This window comes from Anomaloglossus baeobatrachus, unplaced genomic scaffold (assembly GCF_048569485.1).
Source record: "Anomaloglossus baeobatrachus isolate aAnoBae1 unplaced genomic scaffold, aAnoBae1.hap1 Scaffold_2395, whole genome shotgun sequence".
Lineage (NCBI taxonomy): Eukaryota > Metazoa > Chordata > Amphibia > Anura > Aromobatidae > Anomaloglossus > Anomaloglossus baeobatrachus.
In genome coordinates this window covers 194,634-207,621 of record NW_027442042.1, presented here as the reverse complement: position 1 = coordinate 207,621, position 12,988 = coordinate 194,634, and positions in this window count along the sequence as shown.

Below are 12,988 nucleotides of genomic sequence, written 5' to 3'. Positions count from 1 at the left end.
CTGCACCACCATCACGTCCACTTCCTTGTTCATTGCCAACGCCCTTGCGCATTTTGCAATGCTGTGCTGACGTGTATTCACTAGACTTGTGCGTTATATCCAAGTTTGTGCAAAACGCACACAAGTGCACCTGTACGCTGCCACCGACAGGCACACACGTGCGGTTTTTAAATGCAAGCACGGACGCACTAAGAACCTAACAGGTTTTTAGGAGCGACAATTACTGAGAAGTCTGACACTATCTGGACTGTTTTAGACTGTGTACACCAGCCCCAGATATGATGAAGGCTGGTATACGGTCACCACTAGGAATGGCTATATACCCTGCCTGCCTGCCTGCCTGCCTGTATACTGCTACAATAGTCCTGACAAGGACTCTTCTGGTCACTAGCCTGTATTCCGACCTGGCTATACCCTGCCTGTATACAGCAACAATAGTCCTGAGAAGGACTCTGCTACTGTACTCCGACCTGGCTATACCCTGCCTGCCTGTATACAACTATAATAGTCCTGAGAAGGACTTCTGGTCACACTGTTTGCAGCCCTGCTACGGAAATAGCTATAAAGGGCCGCAAACCTTTCCCTGAAGCAGCAACACTCTCCCTGCACTGACTGTCTGGATGGCTGTGTGCAGAGCACAGCGCGCCCGCCAGTATAAAGGCTCGGTCACGCTGTGCAGGCCGGCCAATCACTACAATTCCACAACTAACAGGGCTGTGGCATTGCAGTGGTCTGCCAGCCAATCCCTGCATGAGGGCTGGCTCTCAAAAGAGCGCCAACATGCAGGGATGAAGACCACGAGTACAGCACGAGTATCGCGAGATTACTCGGTCCCCGCCGAGTAGCCCGAGTACAGTGATATTCGTGCGAGTACCGAGTAGTAACAAGCATACTCGCTCATCACTAATATTTATCTATTCTCTGGATCACATAGCATCAGTTTACATGCTGTATGCACTAAGCACTTTAATTGTATATTCTATGGTGTAATGCTGTCTGTGGGCATGGTCGTTTGGATGCAGAGGCGCACCTCATGAACTTAACCCTTTAATGGCCACGATATGAAACCGTATACTGAGTGTTTTTCGTATATACGCATTTGCATACATGTAGCTCATGCTCCACAGTTCTGCACTCCGTTACTGTGTAATAGCAGAGGGATATAACCAATGTGGGTTCCTTCACTTTTTACTTGCAATAAGCAAATAACATTATAGCATCGGAAACTCAGCCAGTTTCAATCCTCCCCATCTATGTGTGTGTTGTACACTGTCACACTTCAATTATATGTGTTTATGTATGTCTTTTTTTATGTTGTTATTATTTTGTAATAAAAGTAATTTTCTTAATTTTGAAATGCGCAATTGCTCCTGTGTTTTCTCTTTATACATTATCAAGTAGTGGAGTTAGCATATAATATATTTATGGGGGCGTGGCTAGACATGGCCGTGTAGAGACGTGCAGCTCCTGAGCTCCGCTGCAGAATCCCACGATCCACCGGCATCCCCACACCAAAATGGTGCGTACCGCTGCCAAGAAAGCCCGGTCCCGTTCTGCTGCCCGCCCGACGTCCCCACAGCACACTATGGAGGCTTACCTCACCAGTGCGGGGAGTGAAAAATCTGAGGCCTCCATGCGTCCTGCCCGGGGACCAGATTGTCAAGCTGAATCCGCCGCCGCGGCGAGCGGGACCCTGGCACCGGAGGAAGCGGGAAGCACCCCAGCTCAGACCCGGAGGAATGAGTCCGTAATCGGAACGATCGGGACCCCCATACCGGAGGCGGAGAGGCCTGGCGCGGCAGCGGCGCCATTCCAAGATGGCCGCCGCAGCAGATCCCCAGCCGAGACGGACCGGGTAAGCAGGCCCCAGACCCTGCAGCTGAAGCAGCTGACAAGCGGCGATCAGGCCGCACAAGAGGGAGGGGGAGGACTATGCCTGGGACACCAGTCGCCCTTGATCCTGGCAGAAAATCCGGAGCCACAGATGGGAGTAGCTGGAGTCTGTCCAGGCCCCCCCCTCCACCCCAGCTTACGATCCCAATGGGTGTGGAAGCACAGAGCCCGGGGTCTCACAGAGAGCTGGGGACACCTGCCCCCCACATATGGGAGAGGAGGATGGGGAGTCCCCCCCCCAGAAAGATGAGGCTCTCATGCAAGAAAGGTTACAGAGGGAGGAGGCAGCATCAAGCCCCCCAACCAGATGGTCCACTGGCTCATCATGGGCAGACAGCCCCCCCGCCAAGCACCCGGTCACACCTGAGAGGCATCCCACCTTGCTTCTAGCGGGCCCTGACACTCAAATGGTACCTCACACCCCAATCATGATCGCAACTCCGAGAGAGGGGAAACCACAAATATACAGGCCACAGTCAAGCTTCCATACCTCCCATGTGGCCTTTTCTCCGACTGCAGGGGGTGAGGATAGGCCGGCCTCCCTGGCGGACCTCCGAGCATTCATGCAGGCGATACCTACCAAAAGTGACATCGCGGCTCTAGCGAACCAAGTCGTTGCGGAATGCAAACTGGAATTTGCTCAATTCAGAGCGGAACTCTCATCTCTAACAGATAGAGTGGATACGGTTTCCACGATACAAGAAAATAACTCTACCTCTATCCATGCCTTACAAGCTACAGTGACAGAACACGCCAAACAATTGTTCTCCCTGCAGCAAAATATGGACGATCTAGAGAACCGCAATAGGAGAAACAATCTCCGTGTCAGAGGATTGCCAGAATCTATTGCTTCCGTGGATGTACCATCGGTGCTCACCACAATTTTCAACAGGCTGCTCGGGCGCTCGCCAGGGGTCAGAATAGAGCTGGACAGAGCCCATAGAGCACTCCGCCCTTTCAATCCGGAGGACCCCCACCCAAGGGATGTTATCTGCCGGGTCCATTTCTACGCTCTCAAGGAGGTGACCCTTCTGGCGAGTAGGAAAAAAGCTGACCTCTCCTATAATGGGACCCCTATTAGAATCTTACCGGACCTTTCTCGCCATACACTAGCTCAAAGAGCGGCCCTCAAACCTCTATTAGATGTTTTAAAGGATAGAGAGATCCAGTTCCGATGGGGATTTCCTTTCTCCCTTTCGGTCCACCAGGGCTCGAAATACTTCACCCTCCGTACACCCGAGGACTTGCCCTCTTTTACTACGGGCCTTGGCTTGCCGCCGATTCTTCTCCCCCAGTGGCCTAACACGCTGCTCCGTCCATGGGGTATGGGGCTACGCACGGGTCCTCCTGAAAGCCCCTCCACGAATCGGCAGTCTGCGGGACCCCCTCGGAGAGAGGAGAGATTCCGGGGCAAGAGACACCCACATCTGAGCCGCAGTAGTCTGGACCCCGCCTGAAGGAACCTCTCTAAGATATCTATAGTACATGATATTGATTACATGAGATGCCGATGGTTTCGTACCATGCTAATGTTATTTGTCTCTCTGTATTCATGCTCAATTGGAAAGGAGTTGTCTTTTGGTTATGTCTGACCAGTTTCTCCCCCCAATAGGTTGGAAGCCCCTGCCCCGCCGGTGTGCGGCGGGCATGCTCCCGTTGATTGTATTAACTTGCTTAGTGTTAAGTGCGGAGGCTTTCCCTCTGCTTTTGTTTTGTTCCTCTGAATCGTCTCCCTTCCTCTTTTCTCTCTTTTTCCTAATCTTCTTTCTCTGTACTAGACCTCGCCATGGGGACTGTCCACCAAAACTGCAGCCCTGCCCTCCTTCCATCGCAACATCCGGATTCCCCTCTAAATGGCAGACCTGAACATTACATGCTTCAACGTGAAGGGTTTCAATACCCCAGAGAAACGGGCCCAGATCCTTTATCACCTGCACAAACGTAAGGTACACCTGATCTGCCTCCAGGAGACGCACTTTAAAACTAACCACACCCCAAAGATCAAAAACAAATACTACACCACATGGTTTCTTGCCAACAATCCAGAGACACGTTCAAAGGGGGTGGCGATAGGCATACACAAATCACTCCCTCACCAAGTATTGGACATTAAAATAGATGAGGCGGCACGTTATATTGTTTTATCATTATCTCTCAGTGGACAGGATTTTACTATAATTAATGCGTACGCACCCAATCAGAACCAAGACTGCTTTGTCGCCGGATTAGTACGTTCGACCCTCCCTTTGGTTAGGGGTTCAGTGGTTCTCTGTGGGGACCTAAACATTACGCTCGATCCGGCTATGGATAACTCCAAGGGTCGATCAAGCCTCTCCTATGCACTAATTAAACGAGTTAAAAAATCTTTATTACAGCTCCAACTGTATGATGCGTGGCGCATACAGCACCCCTCGGACAGGGATTACAGCTTCTACTCACACTCGCAGGACTCGTACAGCCGCTTGGATTATATTCTGGTTCAGCATAATGTTTTATCTTGGCTGTCCCATACGGGGATTGGAAACATCCTATGGTCGGATCACGCTCCAGTGTTCTGCTCCATGCATGTTCCATCCATGGCAAAGACGGCAGGATCCTGGCGGCTTAACGAGTCCCTGCTTTTGGATGAGAGCTGCACTTCAGATATCTGCACCTCTATCACAAATTTTGTTGGGGACCACGCATCAGACAGCACTGCGCCTGTGTTTAAGTGGGAGGCCCTGAAATGTGTCCTCCGTGGGACTCTCATTAAACACGGCTCTCGAATTAAAAAAAGTAGGGCACAAGCCATCAAAGACGCTCTTCAAAAAGTCACAACACTTGAACTCTTCCATAAACGTGCTCTGGCGGCCTCGACACTCCAAGCACTTCTGAGAGCGAGGTTGAGGTTAGGAAATTACTGGACTCCTCATATAGACACATTATCCAATTGGGCAGGAGCAGATTTTACGAGTTCGGCGACAAACCAGGCAAAATGCTAGCCAACGCATTACGAGCCAAAAGGGCAACAAACCTGATTTCACATATTCAGGACTCATCGGGTGGCCTGGTGCATACTACCCCAAAAATTTCAAGTGCCTTTCATGAATATTATTCTAGGTTGTACAATCTACCCCCTCCTAGGGTGTCCCCCAACGCCTCAATGGGTGCCCCCCCCTTCCCCCTTTAAAAAACTGAATAGCGCCATAATAGAAAATCTTGAGGCCCCGTTCACGATAGAAGAACTATTGCAGGTTATCCAGAGCGCTCCTGGCAATAAAAGTCCAGGTCCGGACGGGCTAACGGCAAAATTCTATAAATCCTTTTCGACCCTACTTGCGCCTCTGATGTTGGAGTCTTTTAATTCAATTTCAGACACCACCCTCTTTCCAACGGACTCTACAGCGGCGCACATTACAGTTATTCCCAAAGTGGGCAAGGACCCGGGCGTTTGCGGTAGCTACAGACCGATTTCCCTGCTCAATGTAGATGTCAAGTGCTATGCTAAACTTATTGCCAATAGGCTGAATCCTCTCCTTCCGGATCTGATCCACCTAGACCAGGTTGGGTTTGTCCCGGGACGAGAGGCTAGAGACAACACTCTTAAAACTCTAGATATTATTCAATTTGCTCGCAACTGAGGGATCCCATTGATGATCCTGTCCTTAGATGCCGAGAAGGCCTTCGACAGGATTTCATGGGAGTCACTAGCCCAAACATTAAATCATCTGCAGCTGGGCCCAAACCTAACGGCTAAAATCCTTGCGCTGTACCACACCCCATCGGCGCGTATAAAAATCAATGGCACCCTGTCGGACCCTGTCACCATCCATAACGGGACGAGACAGGGATGCCCCTTATCCCCATAAGCATCTCATGGCGGCCCTGCGAGCCAACCCAGACATCCACGGGATCAAGATAGCGAACCATGAATATAAATGCTCGGCTTTCGCCGATGACCTATTAGTTTATCTCACTAATCCGCTTGAGGCACTCCCATCCCTGATGTCAGAGTTGGATAGCTTTGGGAGATGGCCCAATTTCCGGATAAACCTCGACAAATCAGAGGCTTTGAACATCTCCCTCCCTCCAAATCTAGTTTCTTCCCTACAATCCAAACACCCTTTTAAGTGGCCACAAAACAATAGTATCCGATATTTGGGTATCACCATTCCATCTGACCTGTCCAAACTGTTTCCACTTAACTTCCAACAATTTCTTATCAAATTAGAGAGGGACCTAGCCACCTGACATCAGGGGGTGGTGTCCTGGTTTGGTAGGGTTGGCGCCCTCAAAATGACAGTTCTGCCCCGATTATTATACCTCCTGCAGACGGTACCCGTCCACATCCCTGCGTCATACTGGTACAAAATTCAACAATTATTTATCCAGTTTGTCTGGGCCAAGGGCCGACCTAGAATACGAGGTAGTGTTCTGATCAGACCAAAGGACGCGGGAGGGTTGGGACTGACGGACTGCCGAAAGTATCACCTAGCAGTGGCCCATGCCCGTGTCCTGGACCTGCTGCACGGTGAGGGGTCTAAACTATGGGTGCGTTCGGCCCATGATCTATGCTCTCTGTCGGCGTCAACTCTGCCTTGGACGTGGCCACGGCTGAACCGTCGCAAACTTGTGGTGGGGTACAGTGTCGAGCAGACTCTGCGCACCATACATGCCCCTGGAAGGAAATGCGATTTGATTCGTGCATATGGACCGCTGATGCCGGTGACCGATAGTCCGGATTTCCTTCCGGGTGCCTCTGTTACCCGCTTCCTGGAAGGAACTAAACGGACGCCTCTTCGGCTCATCCATATTGCCCCACAGGGACGGACACTACCACTCTCTGTAATTTTGGGGGAGAAACCCCAAAAACTACGCCACAATTTCGAATACGCCCAACTCCAGCATTTTATTACATCACTTACACAGACGCATGAGCTTTCACTCTCTCCATCCCCTTATGAGGCCATGTGTACAACAAAGACTGCCCGAATCACAACATTTCAGTTATATACAAATTGCTGGTCTCCGGGGGCTTGGACAATCCCCCCCCCTTTTGTGGAGCATGGGAGGGGGAACTCAACCAAACATTCTCTAGAGAACAATGGGGGCGATGCTTCCATTTGTCACACAAGTCGGTGACTGCTACTAAGTCCCAGGAGACCAGTTATAAAGTCGTATCACGATGGTATCGGGTCCCTTCCCTCCTACATCGGTGGTGGCCTGAGACCCCAGATAACTGTTGGAGGTGCGGAAGCCAAGGGGGTACCATGACGCATATATGGTGGTCGAGTTTAGCCTTGCAGTCCTTTTGGGAGGGGGTGCTAGAGGCGATCAGAGAGGTTTCAGGAGTGATCGTGCCTAGACGCCCTGAGGCGGTTCTGCTCTACATGTTCCCTATGCCGCAGGCTGCGTACAAAAAAATCTGTTCTGCGACACCTCCTACAGGCGGCCAAGACGGCTATACCCCGTCACTGGAAGAAGGCAGACTCTCCAACCTTGGAAGAGTGGATTGACGAGGTGAATGCAATATATCGGATGAGAGGGTTCTGGTCCAGTCGCGGGGGGATGCAGAGTCTGTGATCACAAAATGGTCTCACTGGGAGTCTTATTTGGCAGGGTCTGGCTCAAACCCATGACATGACTCAAATCCCCTTTTTGATCGGAACTTTTTACCTCCTTACATAAACATGGCAGGCAGGTGAAGGCCCCATGGCACCCTCTTTCGATACTCTTTCTCCCTTTCTGTCTTCCTTCCTTTCTCCTTCCACTCTCTGACCTTTCTTATTAGGAGTTTTCTTTCATGGTAAGTTTCCTTTAGGAGGGTAAGAGAGGGGTGGAAGGGGGAGTCTGTGCGCCAGGAGTTCTTTTATGTGGCGTATTGGATAATTGTCACAATATCGTCTACGTGCAATGCCCTCCAGCCCCCTCTCTCCCCTTCTTTCCTTTGCTTGTTGGACCTCATGGTCCCAATACTCATAGTTGTTATGCAACATGTAACTGTATGACCTGACCCGTTATGTTGTCTTTTTTCATGAAAACCAATAAAACACTTAAATTTCAAAAATAATATATTTATAATGAAAATCTGGATATATGTACTAATATTCGAATTTGATACGTGGACAATTTTGCAAATTTTCCCACCTCCAAAGAATGGAAAGGGCTGTAATTTTTATTGTAGGTAACTTCAACTGTGACACAATAAAAAAACAATACAGAAAATTACATTGCATGATTTTTAAATAATGAATTTATATTTTATTGCGTGAAATAAGTATTTGATACAATGGAAATACAGAACTTAGCATTTGGTACAGAAACCTTTGTTTGCAGTTAAAGAGGTCAGACGTTTCCTACAGTTCATGACCCAGTTTGCAAACACTGCAGCAGGGATTTTGGTTCACTCCTCCATACAGATCTTCTCCAGATGTTTCAGGTTTCTGGGCTGTCACTGGGCTGCATTGAGTTTCAGTTCCTTCCAAAGATTTTCTATTAGGCTCAGGTCCTTAGTTGCCCTGTCTGTGTGTTTCGGGTCATCGTCATGCTGTTAAGGCCACTTTACACGCTACGACATCGCTAAAGCGATCTCGTTGGGGTCACGGAATTCGTGACGCACATCCGGCTGCATTAGCGATGTCGTTGCGTGTGACACCTATGAGCGATTTTGAATCGTCGCAAAAACGTTCAAAATCGCTCATCGGTGACATGCCACCCTAATCTCGAATATCGTTGCTGCTACTGCAACGATGTAGTTCGTCGTTCCTGCGGCAGCACACATCGCTATGTGTGACACTGCAGGAAGGAGGAACCTCACCTTACCTGCCGCCGGCTGCAATGAGGAAGGAAGGAGGTGTGCGGGATGTTTATGTCCCGCTCATCTCCGCCCCTCTGCTTCTATTGGGCGGCTGCTTAGTGACGTCGCTATGACGCCAAACGAACCGCCCCCTTAGAAAGGAGACGGTTCGCTGGTCACAGCGACGTCGCTAGACAGGTAAGTAATTTGATGGGTGCACGCGATTTTGTGCGCCACGGGCAGCGATTGTCCCGTGACGCACGAACGATGGGGGCGGGTGTGCACACTAGCGATATAGGTCACAATATCGCAGCATGTAAAGTGGCCTTTAGACTCAGTCACAACCCATCTTCAATGCTCTAATACTAATTCTATTTTGGTCTCCCTTGACCACATGACCTTCTCCCATGCCTCTCTGGATCATCCAGATGGTCACTGGCAAGATTCAAATGAGCCTGGATGTGCTGGCATGAGCAGAGGGACCCTGTGTGCCCTGCAGAATTTTAATCCATGACGGCATAGTGTGTTACAGTAATATTTGAGAATTTGGTCCCAGTTCTCTTCAGTTCATTGACCAGGTCCTCCCGTGTAATTCTGGGCTGATTCTTGACCTTTCTCAGAATTATACTTACCCCCACGAGGCGAGATCTTGCATGGAGCCCCAAACCGAGTAAAGCCAGCTTTACACCTTACAATTAGGTATGCGATCTCGTATGCGATGTGACACGCCCAGGTCGCATATGCGATCTAATGAGATTGCACGTAGGTCGTTCATTTGCTGTCACACGTGCGTTAGTAGCCTATGTTAAATTGGTCAATTTTGTGTGCGATCCTTTAGATCACGTGTTCTGTGACGTATGCATTGGGCACCCTTTTTTTTTTTATTTATTGTCTTGACAAGCGTGTGTAATGTGTAGGGATGCGTTTTTACTATGTCATCTGCCATTCAGCTCTGCTACATGGCCGCTGACAGCAGACACAGACAGCCATGTAGCAGCGGTGAATGGTAGTTCACAGCAGACACAGACAGAGCCGCACTGTCAGAATGAACTCGGGTGAACCTCACCTTCATGGTCATGCTGCGGCTCTGTCTGTGTCGCGTCCTGATTAGCGGTCACCAGTGAAGACTCACCGGTGACCGCTAATCCCCTGAGTAAGTGAATTGAGCAGTCTTCTCTCATATACTCACCGTTCCTCGATCCCCGGCGCTGCACGGCATTCACACTGCTCCGGCGGCTTTTACTGTTTTGAAAAAGCCGGCCGCCCATTAAACAATCTCGTATTCCCTGCTTTCCCCGCCCACCGGCGCCTATGATTGGTTACAGTGAGACACGCCCCCACGCTGAGTGACAGGTGTCACACTGCACCCAATCACAGCAGCCGGTGGGCGTGTCTATACTGTGTAGTGAAATAAATAATTAAATAATTAAAAAAAACGGCGTGCGGTCCCCCCCAATTTTAAAACCAGCCAGATAAAGCCATACGGCTGAAGGCTGGTATTCTCAGGATGGGGAGCTCCACGTTATGGGGAGCCCCCCAGCCTAACAATATCAGCCAACAGCCGCCCAGAATTGCCGCATACATTATATGCGACAGTTCTGGGACTGTACCCGGCTCTTCCCGATTTGCCCTGGTGCGGTGGCAAATCGGGGTAATAAGGAGTTATTGGCAGCCCAAAGCTGCCAATAAGTCCTAGATTAATCATGTCAGGCGTCTATGAGACACCTTCCATGATTAATCTGTAAATTACAGTAAATAAACACACACACCCGAAAAAATCCTTTATTAGAAATAAAACACACAAACACATTCCCTGGTTAACCACTTTAATCTGCCCCAAAAAGCCCTCCATGTCCGGCGTACTCCAGGATGGTCCAGCGTCGCATCCACCGCAGCTGCATGGAGGTGACCGGAGCTGCAGCAGACACCGCCGCTCCGGTCACCTCCACACAGCAAATGAAGACAGCCGCGCGATCAGCTGAGCTGTCACTGAGGTTACCCGCGGCCACCGCTGGATCCAGTGACAGCGGGTAACCTCAGTGACAGCTCAGCTGATCGCGCGGCTGTCTTCATGCGGCTGTGTCTTCTGCAGCTCCGGTCACCTCCATGCAGCAGCGCTAGATGCGACGCTGGAGGACTGTGGAGTACGCCGGACATGGAGGGCTTTGTTGTGGGTAATAAATTGGTAAGCAGACCTTTTTTAAGCTGCGGTGCAGAGCGCACACCTGCGCACATAGCCTCAGACATCACAATCGTATGAGGGATGTCACACGTTACAATTCACTAGTTTCGTACAACAAAACGTCCAATGTATGAGGAATAAACGACGTGTATGCGATCACCGTATTTTCGTTCAATATCGATCGCATGTAGGTTTCACACGCAAATACATCACGAACGATGCCGGATGTGCGTCACTTACAACTTGACCCCGACGACGGATTGAAAGATCTATTGAAGTGTGTAAAGCAGGCTTAAGATTGACAGTCATTGAGGGACGTGCATACAGCAGAGCATTGGGAGGTGTGTATGCTGCAGAGCACTGGGGGCCTGCATGCAGCAGAGCATTGGGGCGTGCGTGCAGCAAAGCATTGGGGGGCGTACATGCGACAGAGCATTGGGGGCGTGCGTGCGGCAGAAATTTGACGGCTGGCATGCATGCAGCAGATCATTGAAGGCGGGCATGCGGCAGAGCATTGCTGGTATGGGTTGTGCAGAGCGCTATGTAAGGAGCACTATGCAGCTGTCCTTGGTGACACCAGATATTAGGATCACTTTGCGCTCACCAACAAAATGGCTCCGCACTGTGATCCTTAACTTCATTCTCTGTTATCCTTTTGGAAACACCCAGAACAGAAGGCGGAGGTGACATCACACACATGAACAGATTCCACCCACGTATACTGCAGTTGTAATGTGAGCTAGTTATACAGTACAGTAGGTCTACAGTAGGATTTCAGCAGCTGCTCCCCCTAGTGCTTAAGTGTGCAAAATATTAAACATTTTATGTTTCTCTAGTCACCTTCCACGACAGCACACAGGAGGTTACCTCTCTACCCTAATAGGGACAGGAAACACAAAGAGGTTAAATAACCCCTTCCTACCTCCCATCTCCAGTGTTGTTTCCTGTCCCTATGGGACACGAAGAAGTGACCTGCGGTGCTTCTGTGGCCGGTGATGAGAACGTCGTATACATACTTCCTTACCAATCGGCAGCTGAGGTCTGAGCCAACCCGCTTCCTCCTCTATTGCTGCTTCTGTCTCATTCGGATTTGGGACCTGCCTGTCCCTCCTGCGCCTCTCAGAGCTAATGCGAGGCAGGCTGACTTGCCAGGGGCTTCCTTTAGCTCCTCGGCACCTCCTCTCTCACGGACGGTGCCTGTGAGGCGAGCAGAAAGTGACGTCATCAGGGGCTCCTTGTCAGCGTCACTTTCAGATTTCATACGTTCCACTGTGGAACGCATGCGTGATCACAGCACCGTGGCGGTAAACCAGGCACTCACCCCGTTAGATGGCCTGCGTCCCCCTTACCAATGGTAGGGGTGGAGTCACCCCCACAGTGGGAAGCTGGGATATCATCTGGACCACATAAAGATCCCGGTCAGAGCACTCTCCAGGCTGGACTGAGGATGGAGAGAGATCGCTCTACCCACTCTGCTTCTGTGGAGCCCAACACAGCCCCCAGTTCAGTGAGTATACTGCAACTTGGGGGAATAGAAAAGTAAAGTATCTGACTCAACCGTGATAATTGGTGGTTAGATGTCAAAATTTAACCAAGAGAGAGGAAAGAACTTCGGCACTCAAAAGTAAACAGTGGAAAATGTGTTTCTTTTGAAAAAGATTGCTTTTATTAATGGCTCTTCATATGAAAAAAGAAAAGAGAAAAAACAGTTGTTGACGTTTCGGCTAATACAGTAGCCTTTTTCAATAAGCTATATATACAGGGTATAATCAAAAAAATATATGCATGGAAAACCTCGTCACCAGTTTGACAATTCCGTGGTCTGTTATGAGAAGGATAGCAAGAGTCTACTCTTGAACTCAGTCGATGATAATCATGCAGTAGTGCATGTCAGGAAATTTCCTGTTATGAGAAAGATACCAAGAGTCTGCTCTTGAACCCAGTCAATAGTATACATGCAGTGATGGTATCTAGTGAGCACCTGATCCAAGGACAAAGTGAAGAAGACTGGTGACGAGGTTTTCCATGCATATATTTTTTTATTATACCCTGTATACATAGACAGTTTACTGAGAAAGGCTATTGCAGGGGTCTCAAACTCGTCAGAGTAAGTGGGCCGCACATAAAAAAAATTTAAG